The sequence below is a fragment of the Ranitomeya imitator genome, chromosome 2 (assembly GCF_032444005.1).
Source record: "Ranitomeya imitator isolate aRanImi1 chromosome 2, aRanImi1.pri, whole genome shotgun sequence".
Taxonomy (NCBI): Eukaryota; Metazoa; Chordata; class Amphibia; order Anura; family Dendrobatidae; genus Ranitomeya; species Ranitomeya imitator.
Window position 1 is genome coordinate 305,374,568 of NC_091283.1, and position 15,142 is coordinate 305,389,709.

At 43.9% G+C, this 15,142-nt stretch overlaps 1 protein-coding gene across 2 annotated transcripts in view; it reads right to left on the reverse strand.

Moving 5' to 3' along the window:
* LOC138666970 (oocyte zinc finger protein XlCOF7.1-like) overlaps nucleotides 1-14,878 on the reverse strand; it is a 44,295-nt gene extending 29,417 nt beyond the window's left edge. For both annotated transcript variants that reach the window (XM_069755183.1, XM_069755182.1), the window contains exon 1: nucleotides 14,797-14,878. The gene's annotated coding sequence lies outside the window, so the exon portion shown is untranslated. The remainder of the gene's footprint in view (nucleotides 1-14,796) is intronic.
* Between the last annotated feature and the right edge of the window lie 264 nt (nucleotides 14,879-15,142).

A 15,142-nucleotide genomic window follows, 5' to 3' on the forward strand; every position in this document is an offset into this window, starting at 1 on the left:
TGGGTGTGCCCACTCTTGGGCGACGGCACTGGCACAGGGTCCCTCATAGTACAATGAAGTGTCTCTGACGGTGGTGGTGCACAACCAACGTCAGACACACCGTCATAATATGTGGGGCCCTGTGCCAGTACCGCCGCCCACGAGAAAGTGTTCCCCCCCAGCTCGAACAGTGCTATACCACTTGCAATACTTACCTCTCCCTGCTCCACCACTGTGTAGTCTGTGCTGTTAAATCCTTCAGTGGCACTGCCAATACAAATTTGTTGAATTTTCTGTCTATCGGCCTAACCGACCGCTGCGCTCTGCAAAAAACTTTCGACTAACCTCTGCCCTAATCCGTACCTCCCACTCCTGACTTCAAGACTTCTCCCGTGCTGCGCCAATCCTCTGGAATGCTCTACCCCAAGATATTAGGACCATCCACAACTTGCATAGTTTTAGGCGCTCGCTCAAAACACATTTGTTCAGAGCGGCCTACCACGTTTTGGAAGTGCATTTGAACAGCAAGGTGGATTGCTGTTGAGGGGAACTAGAGAAAAAAAAATCTATAAATCTTCAGCATAGCGAGTGTGAGCGAGCTGAGTGTGACCAGAGCGTAAGTGTGGACGGCGGTAAGTGTGACTTGTGATTCAGTGACTTTGGAGTCAGGGAGTTTCCAAGGGAGGAATTACTGAATTGCTGTCTGTTTTGTATTAATACTTTGTATTTATTTTTATTTTTTTTATTATTTAACTTTTCTGTCTGGTGCAATCCCCATTAGGAAATGTGCTCCACGATTGTTAATGGCATCCAGTGCACATCTTGCCACATGTATGCAGTCCTTGAGCAGCCGATCGAGGGTGCATACTGCTGTGCGAGATGTGAGCACGTTGTGCATTTGGAAACCCAGATTCTGACTCTAAATGTGCAGCTGGCAACACTGAGATCCATTGACAATATGGAGAGGAGTCTTCTGCTCACAGAGCAGACGCTCAATGGGACAGATGAGGGGGGATGGTAGGATGGAGCTGCAGGACGATGAAGTAGCAAGCTGGGTGACGGAAGCGGGGTAGAGGGAAGAGTGCCAGGGAGGCTAGTCCTGATCTGGAACACCCCAATAAGTTTGCTAAGTTGGCAGATGAGGGGGGTGCCAGTACAGGGGTAGCACTACTGCAGCCAGGCATGTCCTCTGAAAGCCGGGGGAGTGACTGCTCCAGTAAGGAGGGAAATAGGAGAGCAGGGCAGGCCAGACAGGTGCTGGTAGTGGGGGACTCAATTATTAGGGGAACAGATAGGGCAATCTGTCACAAAGACAGGGATCGTCGAACAGTGTGCTGCCTTCCTGGCGCTCGAGTCCGACACATCGCTGATCGGGTGGACAGATTATTGGGAGGGGCTGGTGAGGACCCAGCGGTCATGGTGCACATAGGCACAAATGACAAAGTTAGAGGTAGGTGGAAGGTCCTTAAAGATGATTTCAGGGAATTAGGCTGCAAGCTGAAAGCAAGGACCTCCAACGTGGTATTCTCCGAAATACTGCCTGTACCACGCCAGAGAGGCAACGGGAGATTAGGGAGGTTAATAAGTGGCTCAAGAATTGGTGTAGGAAGGAGGGGTTTGGGTTCCTGCAGAACTGGGCTGACTTCTCAGTTGGCTACAGGCTCTACGCTAGGGATGGACTGCACCTCAATGGGGAAGGTGCAGCTGTGCAAGGGGAGAAAATGGCTAGAAGGTTGGAGGATTGTTTAATCTAGGGATTGGGGGGGAGGGTATTCAATTTATAGGAGGGGAAGATAGTGCAGACAGAGACCTGGGCACAAATAAGGAAGTTGGGGGTGGCGGTGGCATGGGGGGTGGGGTTAGAACAATTAATAATTTAAGAAAGAGTAGAGGTACAGAGAGGAACATCAAGTGCATGTATACAAATGCCAGAAGCCTCGCCAACAAAATGGATGAATTAGAACTAATGTTGGAGCATAATTATGACATGGTGGGGATATCTGAAACATGGCTGGATGAGAGCCATGACTGGGCTGTTAACTTGCAGGGCTATAGTCTGTTCAGAAATGACCGTACAGATAAGCGAGGGGGTGGGGTGTGTCTATATGTAAAATCGTCCTTAAAACCCATCCGGCGTGATAATATAGGTGAATTTAATGAAAATGTAGAATCCCTGTGGGTGGAGATAAGGGGAGGGGGAAAAATAATAAATTACTGATAGGGGTTTGTTATAAATCTCCAAAAATAATGGAAGCAATGGAGAATATCCTCGTAAAGCAAATAGATGAAGCTGCGACTCAAGGAGAAGTCATTATTATGGGGGACTTCAACTACCCTGAAATAGATTGGGGAACAGAAACCTGCAGTTCCAGCAAAGGTAATCGGTTTTTGACAACTATGAGAGACAATTACCTTTCACAACTGGTTCAGGACCCAACAAGAAGGGGGGCACTGCTAGACCTAATATTAACCAACAGGCCAGACCGCATAGCAAATATAAGGGTTGGGTTTACTTGGGAAATAGCGATCCCAAAATAATAAGTTTTCATGTATCCTTTAAAAAGATGTGTAATAGAGGGGTTACAAGGACACTAAACTTCAGGAGGGCAAATTTCCAACGGATGAGAGAGGATCTTGGTGCAATTAAATGGGACGATATCCTGAGACACAAAAATACACAAAGAAAATGGGAGACGTTTATTAACATCCTGGATAGGACCTGTGCACAGTATATACCATATGGGAATAAACATACTAGGAATAGGAGGAAACCAATATGGCTAAATAGAGCTGTAAGGGGCGCAATAAGTGACAAAAAGAAAGCATTTAGAGAATTAAAGGAAGTAGGTAGCGAGGAGGCATTAAATAAATACAAAAAATTTAATAAATTCTGTAAAAAGCAAATCAAGGCAGCAAAGATTGAGACAGAGAGACTCGGGGGGCGTGGCCTGACGGAGCAGGAGAGCAGACGTGCTACAGAGGAGCTCCCGCTTGTCACCCAGCTATTATAGCAAAAAGATCCACTGGGAAGCTTCTTGCCGAGCCTAAAGGACTGTCCTAGGTCCCTGGACCGGAGAGAGAGACCTCCTGGAAAGGGCGCCCAGCTGCGCTATCTGGTCCCAGAGGAGGCGACTGGTGAGGGAGCCGGCGGCAACGCTAGCCGCCATCTTGGGACCGCGGGCGGGAAAGATCTGAAGGCACAGGGGTCGGACCAACTTGAACCCCCGCTCTATACCTGTCTCCGGCGGCCGCCGTCGGGACTCGTCCGCCTGAGACCGCCGGTAAATAGAAGAAGCCGCGTGGCGCCGAGGAGGCTGAGCGGCTCGTCCTGGTGGGGGGCGCTGGAACAGACCGCCGGATCACCGAGCGGCACAAGAGGTGAGGGTGCACGCTCGACCTGACGAACATAGAGACCAGCTCCAGGGGGACGTCCGCTTGGCTGCGAGATTACCGGGCAGACACCAGCGGAGTGATCTCCTTTCAACAGCCGACGCTGGTTAGATAGCGGCTCCTGCACCGCGCCGACCAAGGGACTGCTGTGACCTCTGGTGCCTGCCGCAGCTGCTGCTGCGGAACCGACGGCGGCGAAAACCAACAGAGCATCTTTAACCCTGAGGTGGGTCCTTCCACACTAGAAGGCTAGGTGCCGGGTTTTAACAGGAGACTGTGGGCACAGCTCAGATCAGAGAATTGGGGAAACTAGCCGCAGATCATTGCAGCCACCGTTATTTGACATCCAGCGGTTCTGCCCAAACTAGCCCCCATCTTTGGGGTCATTGAGGCTTTTTATACTCCACCACGAACGTTACGCTGATATCAGAATTGACCCCCTCCCCACCACTACCATCTAGCCTCCTGATAACTTTATTGTGGCACGTTTTTCTGACAACCTCTAAAGGATCCCCCCCCCATCGGGGCTCCATCATAATATCCTACCTTCTCCCACTCCTGCCTGCACAAAGTAGAATGTAGCTACCACAAAGAGGAGCTGGAGGAGACTTGGGAATTCTTTATTTTCTTTGACTTGCAGTAATTTACCTACAATGGTCAAATCCACACAAAAACCAACTAGATCGAACTCTAGATCCGCTATCTCTACTCCTCAAGCAGATATAGAAAAATTCCTAAAAAAACGTAATAACCCAGCCATTACAACCAAACCTCCCCAATCACAAGAGAGAGAAATGGAGACTCACACAGAATCTGAATGTGAAAGCGACGGAGATACGGATGATCAGACTAGTGGAGATCAAGTCACCAGATCATTTATCAAGAGAATCCTAAGCAAGGCCCTGGGTCCTATAGGCAAAGACCTCTCAACTATTAAGCAAGACCTTAATCAACTGGGCCATAGAATAGAAGCAGTAGAATCCTCTCAAGCAGAATTAATTCATAGTACTAACTCCTCCCTGAGCTGCCACGTGCAGCAAGAAGAGCACATAAACCGAATCTATAACATACTAGAGGACCACGAAAATAGGGAGAGAAGAAATAATCTTAGGCTAAAAGGAGTTCCGGAATCGACCCTTCCAGAAGCACTGACCCCTACTGTCATTGAAATCTTCCACTCAATTCTCAACCCGTCAGACCCTCTTGAGATTGACCTAGTAAGAGTTCATAGAGCTCTGAGACCCAAACCAAAACCTGACGAAGCTCCACGAGATGTTCTATGCCGCTTCCTTGATTATAGAACCAAAGACCTGTTGCTAAAAAGAGCTCGGGAGGCGGAGTCAATCACACATGCTGGGACTTCAATCCAAATCTTCCAAGATCTCTCAGCCTCCACTCTATATAAAAGACGTCTCTTGAAACCCCTCACCTCTGTTCTTCAACAGAGACGCTACCCATACCGCTGGTTAATCCCCTTTGGTATTTCTATATCGGCTAAGGACCGGAAATTTGTGATCAAATCCACAGCTGATATTAAAAAGGTCTGCAAGGAACTGGAGATCCAACTTGATCAACCGCCTATTTTGGAGACTGTTCATGAAACCCATAGGCTGGGGCCTTTGCCGGTACCTTCTCTCTGGCAAGATTCCTCGGCCTCAAAATCTGCGCGCTCAAAACGCCGCTCCTCCAAAAATACATCACCAAGAGACAAAGACCATGACCCAGACTGAGTGAGACTGGGAGTAAAGGGTTGAAAAATCAAAAGAAAGAAGATTTTCCTGTTACCTTTTTGTTCTATTACATATGTTCTCTTCTTTGATCTCATACAATTTTTTGCTCCCGAGCTTATTAAGCTCACTGTTTTATTTGCTGTTCCTCCCGGTCGATAAAGACTTACACTTACGAAACGTTCTTGCTGCAATTTTTGAAGTATAAAAACTTCAACATGTTGTTGTTTATATGACTCCCTTCTCTGACCTCCTTCTCCATGTCCCCTATCTAAGCTATGAAAAGTTTCATATCACCTAACGTTATCCCCTCCTACCCACCATGTTCTGTTCATTCTGTTTTCCTATGTTCTCATGATTTTAACTGTTTTTCCTTTTCATCCACCCTCACTCCTAGACACCCCTTCTTTCCTCATGATCCGTGGGACGAGCCATTCCTCTGCTTGACCTGTTCTAGACTACATACGTCATGGCTGTGAACCGTAAGTCCTTCCAGATTATTTCACACAACGCACACGGACTAAACTCTCCAATCCCCAGATCGCAAACCCTAAATTCTTTCAAAAAATCTAAATATGACATTCTACTCCTACAAGAGACCCATTTCACTAAAGATAAAACCCCCACATTTGAAAAATGCTTTTTTGACAGATGGTACCATGCTACAACCCCTCAAAAGGGTTCAAGGGGAGTATCAATAGCATTCGCTAGAGATATACCCTTTCTCCTTGTGGAATGCCTATCTGATCCTGAGGGCCGGTACATCTTTGTCAAAGGCCTCATAGCTGGCAATATGGTCACTGTGGGTAACATATACGCCCCTAATAAACATCACCTAAAATGGTTGTGCAAAACCTTAACTAAATTACGGACCTTTCAAGAAGGCGCGGTTATACTAGGAGGCGACCTTAATGTAGCACTAGAACCCACTCTAGACACCTCAACCAAGAAAAGCTCCATTTCATTAAAAGATCTAGCCCGTCTCAAATCACTATTACACTCCCTTGAACTAATAGATGCATGGCGCTATTTACACCCAACAGATATTGACTACACTTTTTACTCACATCCTCACAACTCCTATCATCGCCTGGATTACATCTTTATCTCCAGACCCCTCCTCCATTCTACCATAAGCACAAATATAATTCCCGCTATCCACTCTGACCACTCTATAGTTCTAATTAACCTAGAATTCCACAAACCATACTCTAACTCCAGGTCATGGAGGCTCAACGAATCGCTACTACAACGTGAAGACGTTAAAAAACGTATCCGTGAATCGCTCCAAGAATATTTCGAACTTAACTCTACCCCTGACATTGACCCTCCACTATTGTGGGAAGCCCATAAGGCCACGATTCGCGGTGTATTCATTTCAATTGCTTCGTTCTTAAATAAGCAGAAAAAAGCAGAAATCCTAGCCCTATACGCTGACATTGTGGCCTTGGATGCTTGCCATAAGAAAGAATTATCCGGTGACGTACTTTCACAACTTATGAAAAAACGCCAATCTTTAAAAGATCTATTAAACACCCGCACTTCCAAATATTACCTTTCCTGGAAGAACAAAATTTTTGCACATGGGGATAAAGCATCCAAACTCATGATCTCTTTGATCAAAAAACGCCAAACTCGAACCTTTATTCATAAAATCAAATCTACTGAAGGTCAAACTACGCAACAATATAACCAGATCACTGATGCTTTTTTGACTTTCTTTAAAGACCTATACCAACTCCGCCAGAGTGATTCCACAGAAGACAAAAATCAAAGGCAAACAAAAGCCTTTTTATCCTCCTTACACCTCCCCCAACTTTCTGCTCCCCAACAGGAATGCCTGCTCAGACCCTTTGATCTCTCTGAGCTTCAGTCCACCCTGTCTGGTAGGGCAAAAGGGAAGTCCCCGGGGCCGGACGGACTCCCTAAAATATATTACAAATTCTTTTTTGACATTTTGGGCCCCCACCTAATAAATGTATGTAATGCAGTTCTGGATGGTAAATCTTTCCCCTCCCAATCACTTGAAGCCCATATCTCCCTTCTTCATAAAGAGGGGAAAGACCCTGAAAGTTGTGGAAGCTACAGACCTATCTCCTTGCTTAATGTTGACCTAAAAATGTATGCCAGTCTTATTGCGAGGAGATTAGCGGAACTACTACCACAACTCATCTCACCCAACCAAACGGGTTTTGTGACAGGCCGGGAGGGGAGGGACAACACCTCCAGAATCCTACACCTAATACAATACGCAAAAATGCACAAAATTCCTCTTGTTTTATTGGGGACAGACGCCGAAAAGGCCTTTGACAGCGAGGACTGGACATTCTTACGCGAAACTCTTCTCACCTTTCACTTCCCCCCCCAATTAGTAGATGCAATCTTTCAGATGTATACCACTCCCTCGGCTCGACTGAGAATTAACAACTTACTATCAGACCCCTTCTATATCCAAAATGGCACGAGGCAGGGGTGCCCTCTCTCTCCGATTCTATATGTGCTGGCCATGGAACCTCTAATCCAAAGCATTCAACAAAATGTAGATATCAAGGGGATCCAGGTTGGCGGCTTCCATCACAAATCTGCAGCATTTGCGGATGATCTTCTAGTGGTACTGTCCGATCCTGGGAGAGGTATCCCTGCCTTTGTCCATACAATAGAAATCTATGGGGAACTATCCAACTACAAAATTAACATCACAAAGTCAGAAGCATTAAGCCTTAATATTTCCAAATCTGGAATTGACAGACTGAAAAAACTTTACCCCTTCAAATGGCCCCCTAAGTTCATAACAAATCTGTGTATCAAAATTGGGAGGTCGATGGGGGAGCTCTTGGAGCTCAATATTGCACCCTTACTAAAACAGGCTACCCTCACGGTCAACTCCTGGAAAGCTCCCTTCCTATCTTGGATGGGAAGGAAAAATCTGTTGAAAAGCATTATACTACCCAAATTCTTATATCTCTTCCAGATGCTCCCTATCTATATCCCCAAACACTACCTGGCCAAAATTAACTCCTTTTTCATCAACTTTGTCTGGAATAATAAACGCCCTCGAATTAATGCTACCACATTAGTTCTACCAAGGTCGGAGGGAGGCATGGGTATACCTGATATTTTCCAATATTATAAAGCCGCTATGCTCTCTAGAGTAGTTGATTGGATCAGGAAACCCACTGAAAAACTTTGGCTGCCCATTGAAGAACACCTCGCTCCTATCCCTCTACGAACCATGGCACTACTACATGACTACTCCAATTTAAATCAACTCCTTTCCAATGAATTAACTATAGCTGTACTTAAAATTTGGAGAACCGTGTTCCCCAAACTAACTCCACCTATCTCCCCAATTTTGACAATACAGGACGTCATTGGCCCCATCCCCCCTAAATTACCATATAATGACTTGCCCAGGCCACCACTACCAATAGACACCTTCTTCACTGAAGGCTCAGTGATGAGTTTCCCCGAGTTTCAGGCTTCTAATCCTCATTTAAATGTTACTTTCCTTCACTACAAAACATTAAGGGACTATTGCTATAAAAAGAAAGACCAGCTTAATTTATTCCGCCCCATTACACCTTTTGAACAACTCTGCGCCCAACGTAACCCGCCAAAAAAGGTCTTATCCAAACTCTACAAAATTCTAATTGCCGAAAAAGCTGTCGCTAAGAGAGCATTTATAGGACTCTGGGAACGGGATCTCAATATCTCATTCACTCAAGACCAAATCACTTCTATTTACAACAACTCACACGGACCTTCCCAATGTGTGAAGTTACAAGAAAACTCCTATAAAGTGGTATCAAGATGGTATCGATCCCCTTCCCAGATACACTTATGGCACTCACCCACTCCTGAGACATGATGGAGATGCTGCACTGATGTGGGCTCTTACCTACATATCTGGTGGACTTGTCCAAAAATTATGCGCTACTGGCAACTGATAACAGATATCATACTTTCAGTACTAGGCCGAGCTCCAACCCTAAATCCCCAGTCTGTATTACTCAACTTTCCCATATGGCCCAAAGACTCATCAATGTCCAAACTAGCCAGTAATATCATAGCAGCTGGAAAATACCTAATTCCCACCCTGTGGAAATCTACTCTTATTCCCACAAAAAAGCAAACCCTAGACAAAATAGATTTATTGTATTACACAGCTGAATTGGTAGCCAATACCCAGGAGTCTCTCACCTCCTTCCAGAATATTTGGGGGCCCTGGTCCGTGTACCGCTCCAGCCCTGAATTTTTCTCAAACACCTCTATAAACACAGAAAACTAACTATTTTCAAGCTATATGGGATGGCTCGCCCTGAATCTTGAATTTCCGCCTGACCTTGGATCACCAACCTCCTCCCCACCCCTCCCCCTCATTTTCTTCCCCCCCTACCATCATCCTCTCTTAACCCTTAACTCCCCTTTTCCTTTCCCCCCTCTTCCCCTCTCATTTCCTTATCCTTAAGTTGATGAAACACTTATTAACAGAGTCAATCTTGATCCACCATGCCCTACTCTTCGTTGTAATGAGCTGGCTCACTTATCTAAGATTAAACTTGGGCCCTTCATCTTGATTCAATGCAAAATATATGATTACACATGATTGTCTCTTCTTTTTTACAAGATTTATCATATTATATTGTGTATCGTTCAACCTGTTCTTTTTCTTCCTGTATTACATACCTTTTTTTTTCAATAAAAAGAAAGTTGAAAGAAAGAGACAGAGAGACTCATTGCCAGAGAGAGTAAAAATAATCCCAAAATATTCTTTAACTACATAAATAGTAAGAAACTAAAACATGATAGTGTTGGCCCCCTTAAAAATAGTCTGGGTGAAATGGTGGATGAGGATGAGGAAAAAGCCAATATGCTAAATGACTTTTTTTCATCAGTATTTACACAAGAAAATCCCATGGCAGACAAAATAACTAGTGATAAAAATTCCCCATTAAATGTCACCTGCTTAACCCAGCAGGAAGTGCGGCGGCATCTAAAAATCACTAAAATTGACAAATCTCCGGGCCCAGATGGGATACACCCTCGAGTACTGCAGGAATTAAGTACAGTCATTGATAGACCATTATTTTTAATCTTTAAAGACTCCATAATAACAGGGTCTGTACCACAGGACTGGCGTATAGCAAATGTGGTGCCAATATTCAAAAAGGGGACAAAAACTGAACTTGGAAATTATAGGCCAGTAAGCTTAACCTCTACTGTGGGTAAAATCCTGGAGGGCATTCTAAGGGATGCTATACTGGAGTATCTGAAGAGGAATAACCTCATGACCCAGTATCAGCACGGGTTTACTAGGGACCATTCATGTCAGACTAATTTGATCAGTTTCTATGAAGAGGTAAGTTCCGGACTGGACCAAAGGAACCCAGTAGATGTAGTGTATATGGACTTTTCAAAAGCTTTTGATACGGTGCCACACAAAAGGTTGATACATAAAATGAGAATAATGGGGATAGGGGAAAATATGTGTAAGTGGGTTGAGAGCTGGCTCAGGGATAGGAAACAAAGGGTGGTTATTAATGGAACACACTCGGACTGGGTAGCGGTTAGCAGTGGGGTACCACAGGGGTCAGTATTGGGCCCTCTTCTTTTTAACATATTTATTAATGACCTTGTAGGGGGCATTCAGAGTAGAATTTCAATATTTGCAGATGACACTAAACTCTGCAGGGTAATCAATACAGAGGAGGACAATTTTATATTACTGGATGATTTATGTAAACTAGAAGCTTGGGCTGATAAATGGCAAATGAGCTTTAATGGGGATAAATGTAAGGTCATGCACTTGGGTAGAAGTAATAAGATGTATAATTATGTGCTTAATTCTAAAACTCTGGGCAAAACCGTCAATGAAAATGACCTGGGTGTATGGGTGGATGACAAACTCATATTCTGTGGCCAGTGTCAGGCAGCTGCTACAAAGGCAAATAAAATAATGGGATGCATTAAAAGAGGCATAGATGCTCATGAGGAGAACATAATTTTACCTCTATACAAGTCACTTGTTCGACCACACTTAGAATACTGTGCACAGTTCTGGTCTCCGGTGTATAAGAAAGACATAGCTGAACTGGAGCGGGTGCAGAGAAGAGCGACCAAGGTTATTAGAGGACTGGGGGGTCTGCAATACCAAGATAGGTTATTACACTTGGGGCTATTTAGTTTAGAAAAACAAAGACTAAGGGGTGATCTTATGTTAATGTATAAATATATGAGGGGACAGTACAAAGACCTTTCTGATGATCTTTTTAATCATAGACCTGAATAAGGGACAAGGGGGCATCCTCTACGTTTGGAGGAAAAAAGGTTTAAGCATAATAACAGACGCGGATTCTTTACTGTAAGAGCAGTGAGACTATGGAACTCTCTGCCGTATGATGTTGTAATGAGTGATTCATTACTTAAATTTAAGAGGGGACTGGATACATTTCTGGAAAAGTATAATGTTACAGGGTATATACACTAGATTCCTTGATAGGGCGTTGATCCAGGGAACTAGTCTGATTGCCGTATGTGGAGTCGGGAAGGAATTTTTTCCCCAAGGTGGAGCTTACTCTTTGCCACATGGGTTTTTTTTGCCTTCCTCTGGATCAACATGTTAGGGCAAGTTAGGTTAGGCTATGGGTTGAACTAGATGGACTTAAAGTCTTCCTTCAACCTTAATAACTATGTAACTATGTAACTAATCAAAGTCATTTTATGTTTGTGTGTGTGTAGCCCATTCTCTATCTCCATCTATCCCCCACACCCTGAAGATGGCTGGAACATCATTGTAAATACATCATTGTAGATACACACCTGTACTTTGTATCTCCCCCACCTCATTGCAGACTGTAAGCTCTCATGAGTAAGGTCATCTTATTTTGCTTTAATTATTGTATTGTTAACGTTGTTACTTATGACTGTTGTGTTTGAAACTGTTTAACTGTAAAGCGCTGCAGAATATGTTGGCGCTTTATAAATAAATATTATTATTATATACAGGGGCCCTGGCCTCCATTTAGACCAGTTAATACTTTGCGCCTACTACCACTGTCTGCTACTCAGCAGAGGAGCCCACCCTTGTACCTAGCTATGCCGCCAGTTTAGTCCTGTTACCAATTTTTAACTGCATTTGGCCCACTTTATTACTTGGGCCTACTAACTGTCTGCCACTCATTACAGTTGTCCTCCACTGAACAAAGCAATGCCGCTTGTTTAGTCCTGTTACCACATTTGAACTGCATTTAGCATACTTTATTATTTGGGCCTACTAACTGTGTTTCCTTCTCATCCTGCCCATTGCCCAGCCACTGCTAGATGAGTCTGCTGGTACATTGACCCAGACCACTACATTCCCCTTGCACTCTACACAGCCAGAATCTGACCCTGCTGAAAGTCAGGTTCCCCTTCCCACATACTATACCCCCTTACATGGGGACAAAGAGGAAGGTGCAGATGAAAGTGCCATACTCGTTGGCGACGTCACTGGCACAGGGCCCCTCATAGTAGGCAAAAGTGTCTCTGCCAGTGGGAGGCGCCACCCACCGTCAAACACACCGCCGTACTATGAGGGACCCTGTGCCAGTGCCAACGAGTGGGCCCCCGGTGCTTGCTCAGGATCAGAGCACTTGCAAAGTTGAAATACTTACCTCTCCCTGCTCCACCGCCGTGACGTATTCCGCGTTTCCTGGGCCCACAAAAATCTTGAGCCAGCCCTACCTCCCCCACAACTTTAGCCAAATGACCCCCAATTTTCAATGCCTAACTATTATTATAAAGTAAATTAATATTGACAAGCTTCAGTAATACGAATTGATGTTTTTGGCATTTAAAACTGGCACTGTAGGTGTTTTCCTGTCCTCTACTCACTGCCGACTTTGATTCCCCATTGACTTGCATTGGGTTTTGTGTTTCGATCGGCCCCCGACTTTTCGCAATAATCGGCCGATTTCACCCGACCCGACTTTTGACAAAGTCGGGTTTCGAGAAACCCGACTCGATCCGAAAAAAGTAAAAGTCGCTCAACTCTACTGGAGATAATAAGGGAAACATATGAGGAGATTTTTGTTATTTTACAGTATTTAGTTTTCTTCTTTTCATCTACTAATAAAACCTATATATTTAGGCCACAGACAACAAGCAGTTTCTTCCTTGGAGTCGGCAGCTGAATACGTTTCTCATAGACTCATCTTCCATAACGCTAATTCTCGTCTCAATTACCGACCCTGGAATTAGCAATACTGCAGGAGATATTCATTACACGTGACAGGAGAAATAACTACTTCATGATGAGTAGGACATCTTCATCTTCTACTACGGCTCTAGAAACATATTTGGCCAGAGTCCATCACTGACTCCATCCCCACCGGCCGTCTATATGAAGGATTCCCGTCTTCCCCGCACTGTAATCTTCTATCACGTTAGAGCTCAGGTCTGATTCACACACAGAAGTTTGAGGCTTTTATAAAAATTGTTTGTAAGAACCAAGAAAGGATATATTTGATGCCAATGTCTCCCTGTACTGGGTTTTTTCGTCTCTGGATAGGATTATATTTTTGTAGTTTTCTCCATTTTTCTTTTGGGATAGAGGTACTGTGAGAACAATATACTGTACGCGAGAGGATGGCCGTACTGTAAAAACGCTATACTATGTATACAATTATATAAATACTACAGATAAAGTGAAGCCAGCTGTCAAATATCTATAAAATATTATTTACCTTTATTAAACATACAAAAATCTAATAAAATCTTTTCTCAGATACAGGTGCAAAATAGACCACAATGGTCAGGTGTGCATTATTGTTGTTAGATAGTACAGATACAAATTACACATTCCTGGATTTAGGTCTCACAGGATCAAAACCATGATTCATAGTTAGATTACTGCTCAAATCAGGTAGATGCACGTAGAGTACAATTAATATTAGTTTGTCTCACAAAAAGGGGTTGTTGGGTATTATAAAGTGCTTAGTGCTACAAATAATTTCCATAGGTTTATATATCTAGCATAGTGCATCAGCAATTGTTTGACCCGCTAGTATGTGTAGCCACAGTAAAGTGCATACGATATATTTATAGCAACAGATTTATAGCAGCAAGTTAGAATGAAGCAGCAACATAGAAAGGTGAATTAGAAGCAAATCCTTCATATGTCAGCCCTATGCCTTATACCATATATTGAGAGAAAGCAGGTTTCCTGTGCAAAAAGCGTGCAGCGTAAAACCTGTGAAACAGATATACAGGCGAGATAAATGGCAAGATAATAGTAATAAAGAGGTTCAAATACATAACCTGGGATGTAGCCGTGGGCCCCGACACGCGTTTCGCGCTTGCTTTTTCTTAGGGGGATAGAAACTATAATGCTTGGCCATTGTAGTCTATTATGCACCTGTATCTCCGTGAGAACATTTTTTATTAGATTGTTTTAAATTTTAAAAAGGTAAATAATATTTTATAAGTACTTGACAGCTGATTTCCCTTTATCTGTAGGACTATATATTTATGTAAGTGACATTTCACTAGGCCTATGGTAATTTTTGAGGTATGTATACAATTAGGCTGAAGTGACTAAACAGACTTTGTCACCTCCATAAAGGGGCACTTTACCGTGTTTGTCAGAATTGTCTGAGGATTATTAGAGGTGATTGTTTCCCCCCCAAATAGAAGGGGCACCTGTGGATATTGGGGTCTTTACCTGCTACAGTTCTGGTGTGGACCCTCCACCCGCAGAGCCGCAGTCCACATGTATGGCTGCTCTGTGCACACAAGACCTGTGAAGAGGTCACAGGAGGGGAGGAGTCAGTGGTCACATGATCAGGGGCCTCATTGTATGATAGGATTGTGCTATCGACTCCATATAAGGAGCTAAAATGCCAGAATCTCGTTTATTTAACCCCTTCCAGAGTCCGTCTAAGACTCGCATACGACCATCCACCTCTCCAGTCACGTTTTTTTTTTGTTAAAAGGATGGAGGGCGGCGTCCATGCTTGGATTTTAGAAAGATTAATAAAATTACGGTGCACAATCCCTATCCTTTACCC